Source organism: Barbus barbus, assembly GCF_936440315.1.
Source record: "Barbus barbus genome assembly, chromosome: 19".
Classification (NCBI taxonomy): Eukaryota; Metazoa; Chordata; class Actinopteri; order Cypriniformes; family Cyprinidae; genus Barbus; species Barbus barbus.
Genome location: NC_136747.1, coordinates 22,613,854 through 22,635,061, shown reverse-complemented (window position 1 = coordinate 22,635,061; position 21,208 = coordinate 22,613,854).

Below are 21,208 nucleotides of genomic sequence, written 5' to 3'. Positions count from 1 at the left end.
CTGCTTTCTTGAGGGATCTTTCCTCATCTTTGCTAATGCCAAATTATTTTGTTTGTTTTTCTTTGTTTCATGGCCTTTATTTCTGTTCATGTGCCAGCAAATTGAGTCACAGCTCATACAGTAGTTACAAAAAAAAAATCCTCTGTTGAAATAGGTGCATTATCTTCAAAAGGAGAGCCATTATTATAGGACAGTGTGAGATTGTTGTAGTCTATATTGGTGGACGGGGCTGGGAGGGTGTTTAGGGAGGGGTTTCTCAAAAGGGGTGGGGCTTCAGTGCAGTAATGGAATGAATAAGCATTCCTCAGACGGCTGCAGACAATGTCAAGAGTGAATGTCTATGTAAATGTGTCTGCGTATGTGTCTTATGAGTGTGCACTTTACAGGCGATCGTATGAAAGCGTGCGCGTTTTGGCATTTTCATATGCATTTAGATACACATTTGTAGGATTTAAATACTCAAGCTTGCGTGAGAGTTTCAGCTGGTGAGAATGGGGCGCGCGAGAACGAAAGCATTTATCATTGTTGGAAACAACAGTACCAATCGTGTTTACCTTAGAATGATTACAAACATGTAAACGAATCATGAATGACAATTACCAGAATGAAACTTAATAAACCATTCTTATTTTAACAGTCTTACTGTTTTTCTTATTGTCCGCAGGTTGCCTGCAGAGAATTTCTGAATCGTAATCGGCATGACATGATGTTTCGTGTAAATGAGTATGCACTGACTGACTCATCCAAATATTTAGTTTGTGCTTTTAGAGTTTTGTTTCATTACTATTTGTAGCCACTCCTTTCGCTGGTTGTCAATCCACATTTGCTACTTGAGTGGCAACTTGGATTGAATCTGACCTGTAGTGACGGGCGGCTATAAAATATTCAAATAATATAAAATTGTATATCCTGAGATATAAAATAAGGTAACATACTGTATATATAATTTACTGTATATATAATTGTTTTTCTATTTCCAATAAAACAACTCAGTGCTTGTTGTTCAAAGTAATTATTTAGCATAATTAGTTACTTTTATTGGTAGAATAGCAATTATGTAAGATGTTTCTTGTGTAAGCTTTTACTTTAATTAGAATTTAGTCCTCACAACTGAGTCTCTAGAAGGTACATCTGTCTCGTTTTTTATCTCTCCATCTGTGTTCTGCTCTTTGTCTCTGTCTGTTATTTAATCTTCTCTGTTTCACACCCAAACGTACTCATTCACATTCAGCTAGACCAAACACTCGTCTGTCTCCTCAGGTAAAAGGTTCCTGATGAGAATCTGACCTCAGAAACACCTGCACCTATGAACGCTACTTCTCTTACGACACTCAAATCAAAACCTTCAAGGTGCCCATCATTAGAGAACACACACATAGTCACAAACACAACATAAAACACTCCACTGACAGTCCTGGGAAGATGCAGTTGTTCTTCTCAATTTCGGCCCTTCCATCTAAGGAGAGAATGCCTCGGAGCAAAACATGTTTGTGCACATCTGTCTGTGCTTTTTTCATTATGTCGTTCTCTGTCTCCGCTGTTAAGTGTTGTTCAGTTCCAAGGACACTCCACGTACAAGCGAAGATAATCAAGACCCTCGCGATTCAAGGGTGATCAAGGGTAAGCAAGATTAAATCTCACATCAAACATGCCCGTTTTGATCCAACTCGGCTGCACATAGTAATTGTGCAATTAACCATTTTAACTAATAACATGGTTGCGCATTTCATTGAAGCCATTATTGGCTGTGTATTTGTGTGGATGATCCAATTTGTTAATAGTTGTAATGTTGATGAGATGCCTGTTCTGAGGCCTGTAAGCATGACCAGACAGAATCTGTGTAATAGCATTACTTGTTGCTGATGTTGAGGGAAAATCGTGGTGAAATGCCTTTAAGCAATTTGTGTAAAGGAGCTCACAGCTGACTTCCTTCAGGCGACACATATGCTGCTCCTCGACCTCCCAGATTGTGGTGGCATCTCGTCATTGTGAGTGCTTTGTCTTGCAGAGTTAGCAGGAATTCATTAAATAGTAAGAATAAAAAGTCAAAATATATGAAAGGATAAGTTGCAGAGGGAATGATTTTCACTGACTAAACACTTGAAATTGGTTGGGGGGCAGGGGGTTAAACTTTTGTATTTATAATGAAATATTTTTAATATTAAATGTTTGTTCAATTTTATAATTTATATATGAACACATTTAATATTCAAATGTAGTAAAATTTCATAAATATGCATTTTTAATATTTTAATTTCAAGCTATATGAAAGAAAACGTTTTTTATGTAATTTGTCAATTATAAATAAAATGTAGAATGCAGGTATAATGATAAAACAGTTTAATACATAACCATTTACACCATCAATCAATTCTACTGTTAAAAAGTTCATAAAGTGTTAAAGGAATAGTGAAATTCTGACATTATTTGCCAGTACTCATCCTCTGCTTATACTGTAATTGTTTTTGTGGAGCACAAAATGAATTTTTGCAGCATATCCTGACCAGTTTCCATCTAATGAATGTGAACTCTAAAACGCACCATTACAAAAATATTCCACACAACCCATTCAAAGTCACGCGATGGCTATTTGTGAGGAATAGATCAGAATTTAAGTCAAAATCCATCTACTGTAGCTGTCGAATCAAATATCAGGTGCACATGGAAATATGAGTGAAGCGAGGCATTTGGCATTGATTTTTGTTGACACCTTTTTTCATGTTTAAAAAAGAACTGTGTGAAGACTCTACTAAATTCTCATTTTGTGTATCACTGCGGGGGAAAAAACTGCATATGGGTTTGGAACAACACAAGGGTGAGTCAATCATGACAGAATTTTCATCTTTTGACCCATTCAATTTGGTTTACCATTAACTTTCAATAGTGCGTTTCAATACCCTTCAAAACTTCACTCCTGAAACTAAAAGTCTGGTTGTGCAATCAGCAGCCATGAATGAGCTGATGATTTCAGTCTTTGGCCTGGCATCGGTCCCGGGCACGGAGAGCTTCATTAGCCTGTGGTGCACCACCAGAGGGTGTCAGGTTCATCTGCGGCCTCCAGCTCCCAATTATCTTGTACCATTAACAACAATAATACTAATTATGTCTGACATTAAATGGTACAATGTCACCATTGTATCGCTTGCTGCAGACTGTATCACTTGGACAGATGGTGCAACTACCAATGGCCACTAACAGGGATCCTGTTGTTCATTTAGATATGGAGCAAGGTCCAGTTTGGAGCAGCAGCCCTAATTACACCAAGATGGCTTCCAGATTTTGCCCATATTGACTTTGGCAATGCTTTGTTCGTCAGTTAATGTTAAATGCTAATGACAATGTACCACAATGATTGTTGGCAATATTGGCACTATTGTGTAGTGAGCTAAGATAAAACCATAATGCTAGATTTGTTTTGCCAACCATTTTCAGTCAGACAAGGTTTAGGGAACAAAGAGTTGAACTTTATTGTTGTTCGCTTATGAGCTGTTTTTAAAGGCAGCCTGTTAGTTGTTTTTGCAGAGCTTAATGCTAACTTGCTAATTCCCTCTGTTATTGTCCTATTGTTGTATTCAGAAAGAGCTAAGCCTGACTCAGAGTTTTAGCTAATCATTTGTGTGGCCTGATTTTTGGTAGCGAGGGGTACGACAAGTTTCAAAGTGTTCGTATTGCATGCTAATTGACTGGTATCCTCATGAAGACGTCTTGTGGAATTTGACTTCAGCGAAACAACCTACAAAATGGATTTAGAGTGAACACATTTTCTGAAAATCCAAGACTATTTAGTCTTAAGCAGTTCTCTGTGAGAATATAAATCACTTATTGAAGCTGTAAGGTGTAAATCTGTTTGAATGTAGCTGCTGGCATGTTCCTGAGGTGAAGATAAACCCCATTCTCTCTCCTAGATCACTCCATCTGAAAGTGTCAGTATTAAATTCCCTCTGGCTGACACTTGGCTCCAAACTGCAGCCCAGGATCAGGTGTTCCAGTGCTCCTCCCTGTCTCGCTCATTATGAGCTTAAAGATGAGGAACTTGAGGAACACAATATGAATCACTTCTAGAATTACGGTATGTGGTCTGATTTGTGGTCTGATAGAAGTTTTGATCACATTGTAAATCAAATCATCCTTAAAGCAACAGGTCACACAAAAAGTTTCAGCGGAGGGGAAAAAAAAATTTAATTGATCCTAATTTTCAATTTGTTGTTCGTACAAAGATATCATAACTTCAGGGCACTTGGATTTTTTTTTTTTTTAACGCTAGACAATTTTTGAATTATATGTGGTCATTTATCATAGGATAATGATAATCAATCATAATTTTATCTGTTTTTTATACAGTATATAAATATACTATTTTTCAAGGTAAAGAATTTTTGTATTTGCTCATCTCTGTTGAAGATAGATAGATAGATAGATAGATAGATAGATAGATAGATAGATAGATAGATAGATAGATAGATAGATAGATAGATAGATAGATTTTTATTTGTATTTTGTAAATTTTATTACAAATGCATTTTTAACATTAGTTAATGGACTAACATGAATGAACAATAGTATATTTACCAGTTAACATAAATATAGAATAATAAATGCTCTAAAATTGTAAATTGTTCATTCATGATGCCTGTTACAATAACTACTGTTACCTCACTGAAATTGTTACCCATGATTCTTGATTAAAAAAAAGATGGTTGCTGAACCTAAAATAAAGAATGTGTGAAACTTTGGGTGTATTCACACCTGTCTTGTGTGGTTCGACTGAATCAAACTCAAGTTCGTTTCCTCCCTTGGTGCGGATCTTTTGGGCAGGTGTGAATACAGCAATCACACTCGGGTGCGCACCAAACAACCGTTGATTGTTTAGTGTTCTCATATCACTGCTGAACTGTTAGTTTGATTGAAAGAAGACAAAGTCATAAATTGGAAGTGGGACGTTTTGTTTAGCAGTCACTTTGGGTTCATTCGACATTTTCAGCATAATTAGTGCAGAGATAAACCATCTGTGTGTGTGTGTGTGTGTGTGGGGTCGGGTGATTCCCCAGTCTAGCTACACCGTCTGGACTCGTCACAGATACAGATGCAGCCCAGAAACTTGCCAGATCTCATGATCTGTCTCTCTATTTCTCTTTTTCTCTCTATCTCTTTCCCTCCCTCTGTTGCATCCTGATCTGTTTGTCATCTTTTTCTCATCAACTCTAAATCTTTTTTATCACTCTCCTGCTGTTACTTTTCATTCTCTCTCTCTCGTTTCCTCAGAACTTCACAGAAATGTATTCAGGTCATCAAAATACACTCAGATGTTTCCTTGTAAAAACAATCCCTTTTTTTTTTTCTTTTTTTTTACTGGAAGTGTGTTGATGGGTAATTTAAGGAATGAGCCTTAGTTGCAACAATTATGTCGAGTCTTGTAAGTTGTTTTTGGCTTTTAAAGAAAATGTCTATGGAATTAGAATGTGAAATGTGTCAAAGCAAAGTTATTGGGCTCTTTATGAGCTGCCAGCCCTTAAATCTGGAAATCTGGAAACACAAGTCAAGTCAAATGTATTTGTATAGCACTTTTCATTATACAATTAATTTCAAAGCAGCTTTATGTCACATCTATAGTATCTAAATGCTTTAACAGAGCTATTTTGCAGTAGGTTTTGGTGATATGTATATAACGATGGCATAGATTATCCCATTAATTCAGATCTAGCTATATGAGTGTTTAATGTAATTATAGTTAAGATGAAACTATCTATCATTTTCACCATTTCACCATTTTGGTTTTAAATGAGGATAAGCAGTTATCAAAAAGTTTTAAAAAGAAATGTGATTGGATGCATTCATTTAATATACTCTATTCCCAAAATGATGTGAGTTTAACATTTTCCAGTTTAATAAGCAATCATTTGAGCAACAACCTGATCATAAATTGATTATATAAAAGTCTCTATTTTTAAAAGCTTGCTCTTAGGGTTAGGGGATTTTTTTAGATGACCTAAAGTATTACATTTTTGAAACTGAGCAGCATGTTGAAGATGTGTGCTATTACTTGTCCAAGAAATCTGACTTAATCTGATACTCTGATTTGCTTCTGCCAGACGATAAAAGAGACGAAAAACCCTCAAAGTCTTGCACTGAAGGAGGATCATATCAGAATACTTGTCTTGTAACACCATTCAACAGCCATCGCTCTAGCAAAGGCCATTATAGTCTTGTACTTCTACTCTATGCAGCAAAACTGTTTTTGTGCTGCTATTGCCATCATAGAAATGCTCTGTTCGCAGTCAGCTCTGATTAATTTATTTCTAGAGTAAAAAGGTTTTTGACTAGATTTGTGGTGCAATCTACTATTTAAAGCCATCAGATAGGCTACAGTATATGTGTGATAGATATATTATACAATACAAATATTGATGGTTAAAGGTGTTCTAGAGAGTGTCTTCCCACATTCTCCTGTGGAATAATTCAGACAGAGGAATTCTTTATTAGGCTTATATTATTGTAAAAAAATCTATTTCGCACAGGATATTGAAGTTTCCAGCTTGCAGAGTTGACATGGATCTTTTCCATAGGTTAATGTACAGTAATCTATTGAACAATAAAAGTAAAATGTTTTAACACATGTAATGTTGAGCTGCTATGTATTCCACATTATATGTTTCCAGTGTGTGTTTACTGATTAAATTCAGGTCAGCCCTTTTGCCCACAGGGTGCGCCATATCATACAGTCTCCCACTCAAAAGCCCTTGGCAAGGGCTGTTATATAAACCACTGTCCAAATGCTTAACAACAATGTGTATTACGCAATAAGCTTAAGAGTACAAACCAACACATCAGATGCTTGTGATATAATTTCCATGTATTTATTTGCCGTAGATAGTGGACGACCGCATGACCCACCACAAAAATTTTCTTTACATTTATGTAAGTTGGTTGACATATATCTCATACTCGGTAAGCACTCAAAGACATGAAATGCCAGACATACAGTGGCGTCCAAAGGTCTAAGACCTTATTGAAAATCTGGGCTACAAAATCTGATTTAATCCTAGAAATAAAAAAAAGAAACCAAAGAAACAGCTTGCTGTCAATAAAGCAAAGGTGGAACAACTACTGTTATACTTGGTCTAAGTTATTGGTCTCAGATATTTTGATCCCACTGTATATTGTATTTATGTGTCGCTTAGTATTTTTAAAGTGAGCGAGCAACATTTTTAATATGCATTTTTTTAATAGGTATTGTTTGAAACCGAGTGGGCACTGAATATCACATACTGTTCCTATATGTGGAGTGAACATTTGTTCTAGAGATGAAATCTGTGATTTATATTCATCTATTTTTGCATCTTCACCTTCCCCCACAGCTCAGAGGTGAGAGATGCAGATCCATTAATATTTTAAGTGAAGAAGAACCTTATTCTTTGTTTGTTGTTGTTGTCATATTTCAGATGGCTCGTGGGAAGCTTTCTTTCAATCACGATTATGTGACCAGAGTGAAACTGAGAAAGGGATTAAGATGTTTTCTATACTGGAAGGTGAAATATCCCCTATTCAGTAGCATGAACTACTTGGCAATTCTTGTAAAGTAAGTTAACAAAAGAAAAGAAATGCTAAACCAAAGCCGACTGGCAGGATGGAAACAAAAAGGCTTATCATGAAAGTGTCACAGTGCAGTTAGAACTGAACTGAACACACACTCAGAGAATCGTTTCAGGCCAGCAGGTTTGGGCCTGTGTTGCAAGATCAGTCAGACAGGGTGTTGGATAATAAAGACATATAACAAAACGTCTAAAAGGGCTGATAACATTGAGCATGTCAGTATGAGATAATCTTACTGGAACTTTTTCTGGGGAATAATGTTTGTGCCTTTAATATTTCACGTTCAAGCACTTAGTATGTTACTTAGTGGGGTTCAAAAGTCTGAGACCACATGAAAAATCTGGGATTTTTTTATATTTTAAATTGTGAATGTGTATTAGGATTTTGAAGAATTTAAAATGTGATGAAGAAATTAGCACTCTTTTGCAGACACATGATCATCAGGTTTTGCAAAAGACAGATGTTTATCGGTGGTCTCAGACTTTTGGATGCTGTGCGTATGTTTTTATTTCTTGGACTGTTCTTGCACATCGTTCTCATAAACTAAACAGGGGTGATCCAAACTTTAGCTGAGGTGGAACTAGCTCGGTTCTGAATAATTTACTTCTCACTTACTTGGCCACACCACAAACTACTTCAATTCAAGTTGAAAAGTCCAAAATTGCTGCTGGCCGCTATGAGGTTGAGTCGCTGCTGGCGCGCAGACGGGTCGAAACACATCCCGCAATTAGAGTCTTTGTTTTTGAAAAGCAGCACGGCTGGAGGTGGGGAAAGTGTCAGTGTGCATGAGCGGGAGCAGCGTGAAGCTCCTGGTTCCTCAAGGGTTTTTCAGCAAGCGCTAATTTGGGGCCCAGCCAGGCCTCTGTGATTCGCATGGCCCAGCAAGCTGACAAGCATAAGAAACAAAAGAAATGAACTTCTATGATGAGAGACTGAGCTAAATTTACTGCAAGAAAAAACAGAGAGTGCAGAGAGGAAAAAGTCTACCTTTTTACAACTTAGTATTAAACTTTAATATGTTTGTGCTATGAACATGAATGATACCTTTGTGATCAAAATAACTGATTTTGTCCATAATTTGGCAGAACATTTGGTGTACTTTGGGTGTGTCACATTTTTCATTATTTTCTTATGGCTTATTGTTCTTTAAAGGTTAGTTTACCCAGAAACCCACACAATTCTTTCATTAGTAACTCATCCCGGTCACACTTTATATTAGGTGGCCTTAACTACTATGTACTTACATTAAAGAATATGCACAATTGTGGTCATATTGTATTGTAAAACACTTTTACTGCTATTGAGGTGGTATACGGGTAAGGTTAGGAACAGGTTTGGTGGTATAGGTAGGTTTAAGGGTGGGTTAAGGTGTAAGGGATAGGTCAACAGTGTAATTATAAATGTAATTACAGAAATTAATTACAGATTTAACGACATACAGGTATTTTTAAAATTGTTCAATGTAAAAACATGTATGTACACAATAAGTGCATTGTATCAAGTGATTAATTGCACAGTAATTAATTAAATACACAGTAGTTAAGGCCACCTAATATAAAGTGGGACCCTCATCTCCATGTCACTTCAAACTCTCTAAAACTTTCGTTCATCTTTGAAACAAAAAATAAAATATTTTTAATGAGAGTTTTCTGTGCATCTATTGAAAGTGTGAAAATCTAAAAAGATCATAAAGACATTGTAAAACTAATGGTGTTGTGGGCCATTTACACAACACCATTTTCAACTAAAATGAAATTTTTTTTTGCGTTTTGGTCATTCATGTACATGACAATGGCTTTTGGGGTGCTTAAAACTTTGAAAACGTCTTTCTAAGTGCAAGTTTTTGAAAACAGTATCAATATTGTCTACATGTAAACTACAAAAATGTGAATTTGGTAGAAATTTGCTAGACGTCATTCGCTTCAATGTAAAGGTATACTCGAGTTTTTATACAACACAAAGTGACATTGCCAACTTCTGGCCTGGCATGAATAATACAGTGTTTTACTGGTTTTTGCTGTCCTTGTGAACAGGAATCGTTTTGACAATGTTGCCTTCTATACGCAAAACTTTAAAAAAATACAAAGGAAAAACATTCCCATAGTGCATCATTGTGGTGTCTTGTGCAGAGAGTCTTTATATGATGAACAGATTTAATTTAGACATTTATTCATTTATAAATGATGATTGGCATGCATATACATATAGAGCACATAATATATGTTACGCACATTTGAGCTTATGTGTTTACCCTACTCAAACTGATTGATTTATATGGTTTCATTTTACAGCATCTTGATGGCCTTTAAAGTTTTGATTACTTGGATTGTTTAAGGAGGGACAGAACCATCTCAGGTTTCATTAAAAACTGTTGTAAGTCTGGACTTTCTCCAGAAAATTTTAAAAATGTATTTTTTTGTGGTTTTGTTTACAAAAGTCTTCAAATAGGATCTGGTTTCCTTGAGCCCAAAATATACAAGTATACAAGTTTAAAATGGGTGTGGTTACTATACTATACTATACATTATACAGGCCATAATCTTTGCACTATACATTTTCATTTGGCCATAAATTACAGAGAAGCTCTACACCCGTCTGCTAAACGCCTCCATTTCCTTTACAAAGCATATATTTGTGAAGAATAAGATGCTACAACATTATATCTGCAAAGCCTTGTTTCACGGAAAACCGTAGAGTAACATCTCTTGCGTAATCACAGAAAATAATCCATCAGAAGGACGTGCATGCCTCTTGTAAACTTTGATCTTTTTTTAGTGCTTGTCATCGCTCTCTTAATCTGACGGCCCTTCTCAGTAAGTGTTAATATCCATTTTGTTTGCTTAGTGCTTAAGAATTACTTTTACCCTTTCTGTCTCATTTCATCTTGTCATTCTTCTTCATTCTCTATCCCTTAAACGTCTGTTAATCCTCGTTCTGCTGTTAATCCTTTACCATCCTTCAGTGTCTTTGTTCTTTTTTAGTCATCCCTTCTTCTCTCTCCATCCCTCTTCTCTTCTGCTTTCACCCTGCTCTCCTTCTCTCTCCATCTTTTACCCTATATTTAGTCGTAATACCCTATTTTTGTTTCCGCATCTGTACTGCGCTCAACAGCTGGGGCTGAATTTACGCAACGATCCACACCCACAAACTCTCACACACCGCTATAAACACACAAACATGTACACACCCCAGTAAACACACACACAAGCCTCTGGAAACCCACATACCCCTGTAAACATTTGTCCACATTTTGCTCTCTAAGCACACATGCTAACCAGTGTTGAAGAGCTACTTCAAAACTGCAGCTTGTCAAGCTTAAATATAGTTATAATTTAAAGCAGTTACACTGACATTTAGAAAAACCAGCAAAAATATCCACTTTATTTTGACACATGGAAGTATGCTATTTTTTGTGAATGTGTGAGACTTACAGTTCATTAGGCACTAGAGATGAATTGGTAGAAGAACAGAAAAGTGCAGTAAATGGCAAAAAGCTTTGTGCTGCAAACCAGTGTGCTTTTGTTGTGATAAGAAATTAAAATAATATGATGATAAATATCAGTTTGCAATATCTAGCAGCATAATGGTCTTTTGTACAGCTAAAATAACTGCAAGAGAATGAGAAGACTCACATTCATCCACATTCGTCTTGTACTGTCGCACTAGAAGACTCTCACATTTGTTACAAATGGCTGTGCCCGCTTTTAAATAAGGTGGAAAAGCTACTATTAAAAAAGTTGATTACAAAAAAAAAAAAAAAAAGTTTTAGCAATTAGCAGTTTTTTGTTCTACGCTGTTACTTAAAGGGATAGTTTACCTGAAAAAAAAATTATTTGGTGTTCATTTACTCGCCCATCCAAGATGTAGGTGACATTTTTTCTTCAGTTGAACAGTAAAGAAGATTTTCAGCTGAAACTGTGGTCCTTGGTGATTCATAAAATGCAAGTCAGTGGCTACTAGCACTTGAGAGTCAAAAAAAAGCATATACAGGCAAGACAAAATTAATACTCGTGATTTCTGATGATGTATTGAGGTCTTATGAAGCGAAACATTTGGTGTGTTCAAGAAACTGAACAACATTATCACCTCTAATCCATAGTTTCTTCAGTGTTTTCTGTAACTGGAGTGCTGAATGAGGCAAAAACCAGCACCATAGGATAATGTACGCTAGTATATTGGCTCATTTTGAGTTGGAGTGACTGTCAGGCACGTCGAAAAGTGAATTTGATTGAGTAACTTGTAGATCTGTGCTGCTTGAGTTGCGAACTGTTTCACACAGTTCAGTTTAACTATTAGTTCACCAAAAAGAACCAGTTCAAAAGAGTGATTCGTTCATGAACCGGACATCACTCTAGACCGTTTACCTTACCATTTACCCGTTTTTGAATATTAATTGCTAATTTTGCGATGTATTTTAGTTGGTCACGTGGATTTGCTATACGCTAACCAGCAGAAATTTTGAGAGCTACTTCTGTGTGAGCTGAGCTTCATTGCTGCATTAATTACAATATAAATTTCACTAATGCACCTTTATACTACTTATGAATAAATTTAAAGGGATAGTCCACCCAAAAATCTAAATTGTCATTTACTCAATCTTGTGTTGTCGTAAACCTGTATGACTTTGTTTTTTGAAATTGCACAGTTTGGGTTCCCATTGACTTAAATTGTATTTTTGTTGATACAATGGAAGTCAATAGGAACAAAATCTGTTTGGTTACCAACATTCTGGTTATGAAGAAAGTCATACAAGTTTGGAAAGACATGAGGGTAAGTAAATGACAACAGAATATTTTTTTTGGAGTTGACTATCCCTTTAAGTTGGTAATGTTGTTGCTTTAGGTTATTATAACTCCCCAGCACTCATTCTAGCACACACACAAAGAGCCACAGGCAGTGTAATCCTTACCCTTGAGGCCTGGAGATGTTCAGCAGATTTTCCAGCTAACTACAATCGGGCTGGCACCCCTGGAGCTTTTAGGTAAAGCAGTGGTTTAATTGATCGCAATAAGACAGTCATTAGTTTGCATCCCGGAGAGACACCCTGCTGTGTGTGCACTGGACAACGACATCACAGCCTATTCTGTGGAAGAAACTTAAACGAATTCATACTGATTTAGCACTCTCATTACTGCTGAAAATGAAGGGAGGGAAAATGACTGTAACTTTGAAGAGGCAAACAAAACCAGTTGCGTGTGTGTGTGTGTGTGTGTGTGTGTGTGTGTGTGTGTGTGTGTGTGTGTGTGCGTGAGTGTGCGTTTTTGTGACAAATGAGGACATAGATTTGTATAATGACACAGGTATGACACAGGTATTACAAGGTGAAGGTGACTTATGAGGACATTGCCCCATGTCCCCACTTTTCAAAACGCTTATAAATCATACAGAGTGAGGTTTTTTGGGGGAAAGTTGAAATGCACAGTCTCCTGTGAGGGCTAAGTTTAGGTACAGGGCAATAGCACATACAGTTTGTACAGTATAAAAACCATTACACCTATGGGATGTCCCCACTTTTCACAAAAACAAACGTGTGTGTGTGAGTGAGGGAAATTGTTTCTTCTGACTTTCTGCTGTGTGAAGGACATCCTTTGATGGCCTTGGTGGTGAGAAAAACCAGATGTAGACAAAATAGCTGATGAAATTAGTCCTAAGGGACATTTTTTGTGCACATGGTGAGCAAATGGTCTTGGCAAGTTGAGGTACAGTCTGAGCTTGATGGTGTTCAGGTGGGTAATGCTCAGGTGTTTGGTTGAGAGACTGCTGGTTGTCTGGTAGTCAGTAAAGATTCCTTACTGGAACATTAGTGCTCCTTTTATGCTGAACTGCCGTTATGGTTGACATGATTCAAATCACCTCAACCTGCTTGTTATGTTTGGTTGTCTGATAACTCAGAGTTTTGGTCTAGTTTTGAATAGCAATTGGGTTTTTGTTTCGCGGACCTGGCAACCCAAAATACATTGGTTAGAGGTTCTGAATTTTGGTTTCGATTGATTTCGAATTGACCCCTAGTGTAGGGCATATTTGACATGAAACAATTTTTGGCTATAATGAACAAACTAATAAAGAGATGTAAGCTCTGGAGATTTTAATGTTATCTTTTTCAAAGTCAAAACTTTTTTATTTCCAGGTTTTCAGTGTGGTCTATGAAGTGTAAAAATGTATACAATCTTTGTCAACTCTCAACAAATATGTTGAGATACCACATTTTGTGTAACATGTTTGTTTTTTTTTCATTTTATCATAGCAGCAGGGTTTCTGTGGGTCTTCAAAATCTTTGTTTGCCATTCCTCAAATTGATTCCTTAAATTGTAGTAGAAATTCTTGAATTCATAAAGTCATTAAATGTGGCATGCATTGCAATAATAATAATATCTTTGTCAGTATTTTTGTCTTTTTTCCAGTACAAATGCATCCTTATGGGGGGGCAGTCGTGGCCTAATGGATAGAGAGTCGGACTTGTAACCCGAAGGTCATGGGTTCGAGTCTCAGGTCCGGTGGGGATTGTAGGTGGGGGGAGTGAATAACCAACACTCTCTCCACCCTCAATACCACGACTGAGGTGAGACCCTTGAACAAAGCAACAAACCCCCAACTGCTCCCCGGGCGCCGCAGCATTGGCTGCCCACTGCTCTGGGTGTATATTCACTACTGTGTTTACACTTGGATGGGTTAAATGCAGAGCACAAATTCATCATACTTGGCCACACACCACTTCCCTTCCCCTTAAATCAAAATACATTTACTTGAGATGCAAACAGATTTTTTTTTTTTTTGAGAATTTGAACAAAAGTAAGTGAGTTTATATTTGAAGAACAAATATCTGTTTATATTTAACATTTTAATCATAAATTCACTTAATTTGAAAAGAATTCTCAGAATAGAAGACACTTTTGCATCTTGATTTAATCCCACCACCACCACCACTGGAAAACAAGACAAAAATACTGAGGGAGAACACCAGTGCAGTGTGATCAGATGGTACCGTACAAGTTATTTCCATATTCTACTTGAGCTTTTTTCCAATTTAATTAAAAGTAATAGAGATACATGTAGGCTGGAAGTTGTATTTTCAAACCTTAAGGTGCTGCTATTCAACTCGTGTTCTCCTGAGAAATTTACATTTAGAGAATAAAGTGTTGCATTTAATTTATTTGTTACATTTTCTTTAATTGGTCTTAAAAAGGTATTTAAAAAACGTCTTAAATCCACCTAGTAAAACTTCCAGAAACCAACCGAATATCCCTAACTGTCTCTATAGATCAGACCTTAACTGACCCTGAGTTGATTTGGGTTATCTGGAACATCCCCAATAATATGGTGAACATCCAGCACAAATCAAATGCAAAATCGTGTACTTAAGAGTAATCGAGCAGTTATGCCAGGAGGAATAATAAAAATGTATCAGCAAAAAGCTTTCAGGATTATTGACTAAGCTAACACAGACAGATTGACATCCGCACAGCATAGGATCAAGTCAAAAACGCCAGCATTGTTCAAATGTTGTATAAGGTCCTTTGTGTCACACTAGACTAAAAATACAGAAACCAATGCTGTTAGGGAACAAATAATGATTTTAAGAGCTGAATGTTTCACAAACCGCTCAATTATTATTTCAACAAATTATCCTAAAAGGTCAGATAGGGATAAACCATTTACCCAATAAAAACTGTACTGAGGCCACTAACAGTAAACCATCTGCCCTCTGAAGAGCAGTTCTCAACTTTACAACATGCACTACGTCATAATCTCAACAAAGCTAATCCACTTTAGAAATATGCATATTGTCAAGGTTTAATATTCGCTAAAGGCCTCATTTAATCCATGAACTCTCATTTATGGATCAACCCAGAAGGACACATAATGGTTTGAAGCACAGCAGAATTGTAAGTGCCATCAAATATGGAAAGTATATATGACCTCGGTTATGAAACGGAGGTCTGTGTGCCATTGAATATGGAATATATAGGTAAACCAATAGATGCAGGCTGTTCCATCTGTCAATAAAGACAAGCTGATCAGGGTCATGCTTTTGAGAACAATTGGATAGTTTTACACATTATCCAGAATGACAGACAGAAAAAGGGAAAGCACAGCACAGGACAATTAAAGAGGAATGTTTGGCACTGATTAAAGAGAGCTTATACATTCATATGCCAATATATTCTCATAATGTAAACATCTCCTGAAATGACCATATGTCTCATTGCCTGGTGGTCGCTTCAGTTCATTTTGTAGGTGATTCATATAATCAAATTTTTGATTTCAATAATGCTTCTATCAAAAAATAAGTTATTTGTTTTTATAGAAAAAAAAGTTACAATTTTACAATTTGTAAAGTAATCAGTGTTATCTGGATATTTTAATAAAAATATCAGAAGGCATAGGCTACTTTAGCAGCTGTTGTCAACCAAAACAAGCTACTTTTGTAGGGTTGTGACAAAAAAAAAGAAAAATGTAACAGACTATGAATGGGACAGGTCAGAAAGAAAGATAAACACTTGGAAATGAAGGGGAAAAAAAAAGAAAAAATTTCAGCGATTTGTAAAATTATCCCCTCCAGGGCAAGTTAAATTAAAGTACTTTACGTCAAAAAAATGTGGAAAATTATCTGCCATAAATTCCATTCAGATTGAAAAGCAAACATACTGTGCAGATCATGTATCAGCATTTCACAAATATGTTTTGGCTATGTTTTATTTTCTTTTTTTTTTTAGATAATGTGATGAGTTTTAGTAACGTGTCAATATTGTGACCTATGCTCTCAACGTCAAATGCAGAAATGCGAATTCATGCGTTTATGATCTCAAGGTTAGACTATTGGCTTTACTGGGTGGTTGTTCTGCACGCTTGATCAGCAAACTACAGCTGGTCCAAAATGCAGCAGCTAGAGTCCTTACTAGAACCAGGAAATATGACCATATTAGCCCGGTTCTGTCAACACTGCACTGGCTCCCTATCAAACATCGCATAGATTTTATAAAGCCCTGAATGGCATAGCTCCTCAGTACCTGAGCGAGCTCTTATCACATTATAGTCTCCCATGTCCGCTGTGATCTCAAAACTCTGGCCGTTTGATAATACCTAGAATATCAAAATCGACTGCGGGCGGCAGATCCTTTTCCTATTTAGCACCCAAACTCTGGAACAATCTACCTAACACTGTTCGGGAGGCACACACACTCTGTCAGTTTAAATCTAGATTAAAGACACATTTCTTTAACCTGGTTTACACATAACACACTAATAAGCTTCTATTATTCAAATCCGTTAAAGGATTGTTAGGCTGCATTAATTAGATCAACCGTAACACTCCCCATAACACACAATGTACTCGTTACATCGTAAGAAGAATGGCATCTACGCTAATATTTGTCTGTTTCTTTCTTATTCTGTTTCTCAGTCCGTGTCCGGATCAGATGGTGGATCGGCGCTGGGAGATGATGTCAGCGGCCCTGATCGTCAGCAGAGACCAGGACACCTAGATATATCCCCAGTGAAGACCTCGACTAAAAATACAATAAAACTAAAAATATAACAAATATAATAAAATACCTAACTACATAATACTATTATTGTTAGAAATTGCAACAATATAAAAATAGAAATATAATACATTTATACATTTAATATTTTAATTAAAACATAATAATATACAAATATGAAAAATGAATAAATACATTTTAAAATAATAAATAGTATAATATAAAAATATATATATACAACAGAAATATATTAAATGAATTAAACTATAAATTAAAATTATAATAAACAAACAAATATATACACGACTATAGTAGCTGTGCTTAATTTTGTGAAACTTAATTTTCAATTACATTTAAAGCATTGAAGCATAAAAAATCCACTTGGCTCTTTCCCCTGTGATAAGATACTGCACCAAAATGCATGAAATACACTGCGGTCTTGTGTAAAACCATTAGCCAAGACCCAGATCCAGACCAAAGCCACATTTATGTGGTCTTGAGAGATCTAAGGACCAAGAACACAAGAACAAGACTCCTAATTCCTGGCAAACACTGAGGGTGCTGATATACTCAGTCCAAACTGCTGACTGTCCCTGCCATTTGTTTATTGGAAGTATAAAAAAGTCTCTTAAATGGCAAATAAACACTTATGAGATATTTACCATTAGATCCTAATGACTGAAAGTGTGAACTGTTCACAAACCAAGTTCATTTGAGGTATTTGTACCAAAGAGGTATTAGTAAACATGTGGCTTCATTGTATAACAAAATGCTTTTTTATGGATTATCATTATGGCATTGTCTGAACATATAGGCATAAACAGAGTCAAGGATTTAGAATGAGGACATTTAAGGTTATCCAAAGAGGATCATCACAGTCTGTTTATGTTTTCTTCTGGTTGTCTTTTTGTTCCCTGCCACATGAGTTGGTCCCAATCGACTATTGCAGTCAGTGTTCAGTCTGATGTAATTGTTGGCTGAGGTCATTATTTTTGGTTCGAGTCGCTGTTATAAAATATGCTATTAGAACATGGTAATCCATAAATGTCCTGATGTTAATAGCATCACTTCCTTCCTTCTATGGTTGCTTTATCTTGGTCAGAAAAGGCTTTGTTTTAATATGATTTAAATGTACCATATGAGTGTTGTTAGTGCAAAGACATTTTATGGGCAGAGTTCCACTAATGAACTGTTACACATACACAGACAAATACACATTGTACATCTAACCACACAGTAAAGCACAACATCACCACTGAAGGATTCGAAATCCAGAATGCAACAGTGAATATTCAGTGACAACATATCAAGGGGTGAGAACCAGTAGGGCGTAGGTTACATTTCACCAACTTTACAGGAGAGCCAAAACTAAAATTTTACCATAGTTTGATCTGACTTTGTGTACTGATTTAAATTGTTTATAATACAAACTTGTACACTCATTTTGCAAGTAGAAAAAGCTCATTAAGAGCTTTCATTTGATGTATATATCTCCATTTCACCAAAAATGTCACTTACACCCTTCTGGTTCTCACCCCTCGATATGAAGTATATACATGAATGCAGAATATGCAGTTGATATTTTTGTGCACTAAAATTTTTTAATTACTTTTTAGACTAAATAATAAAAGTATTTTTTTTTTTATTTAAGAAACTGAGAATAATGCTTATCCATGCAAAACTTTTAGTTTATTTTTAAAAAAAATCAGTTTTCATTTCATATATATATATATATATATATATATATATATATATATATATATATAATTTATTTTATTTCAGTATTTTAAGCAATATTTGTTATTTTCATTTAGTGTTTTTCAGTGTTTTTATCAAATATTTATATTTGATTTTATTTGTTTAATTTTAATTAAACTGTGTTTTTTAACGTGTTCTGGGTGGTTTTCAGTAATAATTTTGATGCTTTGTGAGTTCATTCAATATAGGATTCATCAAACTGATTTAATCAGGTAGCTTGTGAATCTTTGGAACAATTCATTAAAAGAATGATTCATAAGAGTCATTTGCTGATGAATCAGACTACACTAATCATGCTGTATGTTGGTATTCAAGCAGACTTCACATCTGATCTCATCATTATTCAGACTGCAAACTCACAATTAGGATTTCTTTTGTCGTGGCAGTAAAGATGGCCTAGCATGCACTGATTTTTTTTTTTTTTTAAGTTTGTTTTAATGCATTTTTGTTGTTGTTAAACAGTATATAATTCTGTTATGCTTTTTTTTTACTGAAAAGAGAGAGATATGGCAAGTAAGGACTGGAATTTCAGCCCTTTACAAAATTAACAAATCCCTCAGAATCTCTCCAGATACAGATTCCCAGCTATTCATTTTCTTTTGTATATCGGATCCTTTAAATTCAGGGTCATTACCAGGAGATTTTGCAAAGGCCTGGAGATGTCTTCAGTTAGCCTTGCTAATTGAACACAATATGTGATCACTTGAGTTTTTCAAACACAGGCCGTATCTTGTCACCCACCTTTCTCGTCTACCTGAGGCAATGATTACTGATAATGGCATCGGCTCTTTGACAATCTCATTCCCTGCCATTTATGCTCAAAGTTCTGCCTGCAGGGATGGAAATATGGTGCTTTAAAAATAGGAGATTAGTTTGGAGCGGTGCGATTAGCAGACCTCGTTTGGCTCTCTCTGCCATAAGTGATTGTCCTTCCCCAGATCATTAACCCTGGCACTGTTCGACAGTGTAATGAGCAACCGGAGGAACTCTATAATACACTCTGGTTATGAAACACTCATATTGTGAGAGAATATGATGGCATCATTTTTCACAGATGCACATGCGCACACCCACACCTATTACGGAACACTAAGCACTGAGATTCACCAAAGGGAACAAAGTATTAATTCCCATGAATCTGTGCCATAAATATGCTCTAAAATAGATATGAAATGATAAAAAGCAATGTTATAAAAGCAGATTTGCAGAAGAATTATAGTGATATACAATCTGATTATATTTATGGGTCTCTTCAACTACTGTATGGCTACTGTATGCCCTTTTAGAAAATAAATGCTTTTACACACATTTAAAAAAAAATAAAAATTCTGAAAGTCATAACTGTTATTTCTATCTCAAATTATAATTGTTTCTTCACATTAGAAAATGGCATTAAACACTAAAATTGCTGACTCCTTTGTCCTGTTAATTTCATAAATAGAATTTTATTTTATGTATCCTAAAAATGCTTAATTATTTAAATTTTCACAGAATTGCGTCTTAGAAATCACAAAATATAAAAAAAATAAAATCAATATATTAGTGCTGTCAATCGATTAAAAAATTTAATCGCGTTAACCACAGTCCTGAACTGGGATTTAATCACGATTAATCGCAAATGTAAAATACTAGGATTTACCTGTAAATGTGTTGAAATAAAGGAATGCATGACAAACTAGTTTAAGGAAACATAACCTTTCACACCTCTGCCAGATATGAGACATAATCCTTATTATTCTTTTGTTTTTATTCAGCCATTATCAGCCTTTATACTGGCAATAAAACGTTTACCAAGCCACATCGCTTCAATCTCAGAACACATTTACCCAACTATTATCAAAAGTATTTCTAAATAAATACAAAAAAACATTTTCTTGCGACCTTACATGAAGTATTATGATAAAATGCATTATGAAGGAGAATTGGGCCTGTTCTGCAGGTGCTTTAGAGCTAACATTAGCATCATGCTACATAAGAATTTATGAGATTAATAGTACACTTTTACTCAGAACTCACTTTAAACCACATGTGTATACTTTGGGTGGCCGCGGTACATTATAAAAATTTATATAATTTTTATAATAAATTAAAAATAAATTATGGCATAATTTTTAAATAAGTATTTAAAAAGTATCAAATTATGTATTGTTTAATTACATTCCTTGATGGAAATGGCATTTAGCAATAACATTTCTGACTATATATATATGTGTGTGTGTGTGTGTGTGTGTGTGTGTGTGTGTGTGTGTGTGTGTGTGTGTTTGTTATTAAATATAATATCTTTTTAAAAAATATATTGTATTTTAAAAAGGGAAAGTATTCAAATAATCTTTTTAAAAATGTAGCAAATATAATAAATTATGAAAGCATCAACCCCT